The 5,116-nt window shown below is 37.1% G+C and overlaps 1 protein-coding gene across 1 annotated transcript in view; it reads right to left on the bottom strand.

The window, feature by feature from the left end:
• The window catches only part of Mre11 (MRE11 homolog, double strand break repair nuclease), an 87,559-nt gene that overhangs the window by 37,750 nt on the left and 44,693 nt on the right, over positions 1-5,116 (bottom strand). The window lies entirely within an intron of this gene.

Below are 5,116 nucleotides of genomic sequence, written 5' to 3'. Positions count from 1 at the left end.
AATAGGGGCCAGGGAGATGGCTCAGTGGAATAAGTGCTTCCCTGGCAAGCGCAAGGGCCTGAGTTCAATCCCTGGTTCCACAAAAAAAAAAAAAAAAAAAAAAAAGAATAGGTGGACACTTCCTTTACATGGCAAGAACCCAATACATGTTATCTATATGTGTATATGTGTACAGTGAGAAAGAACACAAATGCGTTTAAGTAAATGTTTATAACATCAATTAGGTAAAGATTACCCTCTACTAAAGTAGGGGCAAAGAAATGAACAGGTTTTTTTTTGCAGAACTGGGGACTGAACTCAGGTCCTTGTGCTTGCCAGGGAAGCACTTACTCCACTGAGCCATCTCCCTAGCCCCTGAACAGTTGTTTAATATAAATGACATACACATAAGAACTATGGAGATTCACTAGTTAAAAAGGAAGTACAAATTAAAGGCAGCAGTGTAAGAAAGTCTTATCCCTTAGATTCTTAAAGATCAAAACATGCAGGAAAACACTATGAAGGCAGTAATGTGGGGAAATAGGTGGACTCAAATATTAGCTAAAAAGTAAACTGGAAACAACTAATTTGAAGACATTATGCAATATAAGAACCACTGTTGAGCTCCTACTATTTTTAGTGAAATTCTGTGTCATTTTTTATTTTTTTTACTATTTTTATTCTCTTTAAATTTTTTTTTAAAATGGAAAAAAAGGTAAATGGGTATATCTTTAAAGCAATAGCTGTATCTGATAAAATTTAAATTTCATAGGTTCTATTATGCTTGTTATTTCTTGTAATGAACTATTTTCAAATTTAAAATTTTTCTCTCTGTCCAAATGCTATATCTTTATTTTTACTGCAACCAATACATTCAAATAGCATATCTTTTCTATGCAATGGATTTTGAAATTGACTGATCTCTGGTACGTTTTGATTATGCCAAACTTAAACTCAATATTCATTCAACAATAACTTCCCACTGTCCACTTGTGTACACTATTCTTTCTGTCTGAATTTGAGTAATCCAAGTACCTCACATAAGTGAAGAATCATACAATACTTCACTATTTTCTCCCGAGCCCCCTGAATCACTCTGGACACAACCCAAGCCCGACCTATGAGTGAGATCTTCAGCCATGCTCTTGGGACTCCTTGGAACCCCTCCAGAAACAGCCCAAGCCAGGGATGGCCTCTGAGAGTGAATTTCCGCCATGCTCTCAGGACCCCTCCAGACACAGGCTGGTGTGAAACTCTGCAGCTGAAGTCCCTGCAGAGAGGCTAGGGGTCAGAACCACCCACCTAATCCAGGAGCAGAACATCTTGCCAGAGGGACACAACAAGTTCACTTCCACGGACTGCAGCAGGAAGAAGCTGACCACAGCAGCCAGACCCAAGCCAGGCACAATTGGATGAATTCAAACTTCCTAGATCTGCACCCAGTAAGCTGAGGCACTTTGCTAGACCCAGATCTATAAGAGCGTCCTCCCTCTTGCTCTCTTGACTCAGAGAGGGGACAAAAGGTAACCAGGGCAAACTAGTCTGCCTGGAAAACACCAGGTACATCAAGGGGAGGTGATCAGACAGAACTTAGCAGAACTAACTTAACTACAAATTCCTAATTTAATACCTGCTTAGCTACACAGACATGATTGCTCTTCCTGTCTAAAATACAAAGCCATTAGTTACAAAAGCTTGTCATCTGCTAAATATCATCAGCCGTAATTAGTGTTCCTTATTGTTGGTCTGTAAACACAAAACTGTAACTGCCTTAACCATATAATCTCTCTCGGGTAAGAATTTCAGTAGGTGCTACGGTTATAACTGCACCAAAGCTCTACGCCAAAGGTCAGAGGACAGTGCTATACAAAATGACAAAGACAAGGAGAAAAATGCAACCTCAGGCCCTGAGCCCACCCAGAACAAGTGCAGAAGACACTAGCACAGAAGTGGGAATCACACAGCTCAAATGTCTGAATCAATTACATCTGAAGTAAAAAAACAACTGCAGAAAGGTATACTATAGAGGAACTCAGATCAGAAATAACCTCTGAAATAAAAACAGGAATCTCTGAATTAACAGCATCTAAATTAAAAAAATCAAATGAAGAAACATATATAGGAAATCAGATCAGAAATAATCTCTGAAGTAAAAAAAGAATAACTATAATGAAAGAATTAATAACTACTTCTCAAGAAGACACTGATAAAAAAAAAATCCAGATAACAAAGATGATGGAATCCTTCAGTGAGCAATAAAGGAAAGAAATAGATCGCATGAAGCAGAGTCAGTGAGATACAGAGGAACTTAAAATCTCAAGCACAAGCTTGCAAAACTGTTTTTTTTTGGAACGGGGGATTGAACTCAGGCCCTTGAGCTGGCCAGGCAAGCGCTTATTCCACTGAACCACCTCTCCGGCCCACAAAACTGTTTTGAGCGAAAGTGAAGATAGTTTCACATCTTGAAGACACCGTTGCAGCTAGTGAAAAGGTAAGAAGAGATCTCTTAAAAAATGAGGATGCAAGAAATAATAATTCAACACCTGCAAGATGATGCAAAGATGAACAACGTGAGACTAACAGGCATCAATGAGAAAGGAGTCAATACAAATGATATAAAAAAGATATGGGCAGAAGTAACAGCAGAACACTTCTCAAATACGGGGAAACAATGTAACATTCAGTAACCGAAGCATACAGAACTCCCAATAACATCAACCCAACTAAAAACACACTGAGATATAGAATAGTCAAGATCCGAGAAATCTGGCAAAAGAACAATATACTGAAAGCCACTAGAGAAAAGAAAGAGATCACATGTAAAAGAAAACCTATGAGAATAATGGCAGACTTCTAATCACAAACCATAAAGTCAAGAAGAGCATGGAGCACAATACTGCAAGTCCTCCATGAAAACAAATTTGAGCCAAGACTACTATACCCTGCAAAACTCTCTTTCAAGTTTGATGGACAAGTGAAGTATTTCCATGACAAAGAATTTCATGACAAAGCTAACCGTACATAGACTACTAAAAGATGTTCTAGAGAGGGACCAAAATGATCAGAACTTCATGAAGGAGAACAGAAGGAACCCACTAAATAGGGCAAACAATTAAACACAGGAGAAAAAGGAGTAAACAACAGCAGGTAAATAACATGTCAATCATAAGTCAATACATCTCAATTAAAACCATCAATGTAAATGGACTCAATTCACCACCAATTAAAACAAATAGACTGGCATAGTGGATTAGGAAGGAAACAAAATCCAACAATATGCTGTATACAAGAAATAGAATTCATAAAGAAATTCATAGGCTGAAAGTCAACCAATACTACATGCCTCAGCACCTCAGAAAAAAGCAGGGGTAGAAATCCTGTTCTCTGACAGGCTCAACTTCAAACCAAGAATGATCAAATAAAATAAAGAAGGCCACTATATACTGGTCAGGGGAAAAATTCAAGAGGAAAGGGAACAATCATGAATATGTACGCACCAAACACAGGAACACCCAACTATATAAGACAAATCTTAATGAACATGAAAAATCTAATATCCAATACTACAATCTTAATAAGAGACCTTAACACCCCCTTATCCCAAAAAAGAAAGTTCAAGGAGACAAAAAGTTAGCAAAGAAGTAGCAGAACTGAACCAGAACTTAGAACAAATGGACTTAGTGGACATACAGTGTTCCACCCAACCACAGCTGAATACACATTCTTTTCAGCTGCACATGTGTAATTTCGTAAAATAGACCACATACTGGTCCGTAGGTCATGCTTAAGTATATGCAAGAAAACAGAAATTATCCCATGCATATGATCTGACCATAGTGCAAGGAAACTAGAAATAAATGACAAAACAAACCAGAAAAAACCCACAAATACATGGAAATTAAACAAAAGCCTCCTCAGCAACCAATGGGTCAGAGATGAAATTAAACAAGAAATTCAACAGTATCTACAATTTAATGAAAATTCAAACATAACTTATCAGAATTTATGGGATGCGATGAAAGCAGTTCTTTGCATTTATAGCTGTGAACTCACACATTAGGAAAACAGAATGGGAACAAATAAACACCCTAATGCTGCACCTCCAATATCTAGAAAAGGAAGAGCAAACCAAACTCAAAACCCAAAGACAGGGAGAAAATCATACAGATTAGAGCAGAAATTAATTCAATTGAAACAAAGGAAACAATTCAAAGAATTAATGAATCAAAAAACTGGTTCTTTGAAAGACTAAATAAAATCAATAAGCCCTTAGCTAATCTCATCAAAAAGACAAAAGCAAAAATTGAAATACAAGCAATTAAGCATGAAAAGTGTGTAATTACCACGGACCCAGTAGACATTCAGAAGCTTATCAATAGTACTTTGAGAATCTTTACTCTTGCAGAATAGGAGACACAGAAGAATTGACAGATTCCTAGAAAGGTACAAATTACCAAAATTGAATCGAGAAGATGTAACAACTCTCAATAACCCAATAATGGCCAATGAAATACAAAATGTAATAAAAAACCTACTGACAAAACAAGTCCAGGTCCTGATGGATTCACAGCTGGATTCTACAAGAAATTTACGGAAGATATAGTCCCTACACTCCTCAAACTCTTCAATGAAATTGAAAAGAAAGCAATCTTCCCAAAATCTTCATGGAGGCAAGTATTATACTGATACCAAAACCAGGGAAAGACGCAACTAGAAAAGAGAACTACAGGCCAATCTCCCTCATGAACCTAGATGCAAAAATCCTCAATAAAATCCTAGCAAACAGAATACAGCAAATCATCAAGTAGATTATGCACTCTGACCAGTTAGGATACATCCCAGGGATGTAAGGATGGTACAATATATGCAAATCTATAAATGTAATACACTATATCAATAGAGCCAAATCTAAAAACCACATGATCATCTCAATTGATGCAGAAAAGGCTTTTGATAAAGTTTAATACTCATTTACATTCAAAGTACTACAGAAAATTGGAATAGAAGGCCTCTACTTCAATCTGATAAAAGTCATCTATGACAACCCAACGGCTAATATAATTCTAAATGGGGAAAACCTGAAATATTTTACTCTCACATCTGGTACAAGACAAGGATGTCCTCTATCACCTCTCCT

This window comes from Octodon degus, unplaced genomic scaffold (assembly GCF_000260255.1).
Source record: "Octodon degus isolate 3935 unplaced genomic scaffold, OctDeg1.0 scaffold00012, whole genome shotgun sequence".
NCBI lineage: Eukaryota > Metazoa > Chordata > Mammalia > Rodentia > Octodontidae > Octodon > Octodon degus.
This window is presented reverse-complemented; position numbering and strand designations above follow the sequence as displayed.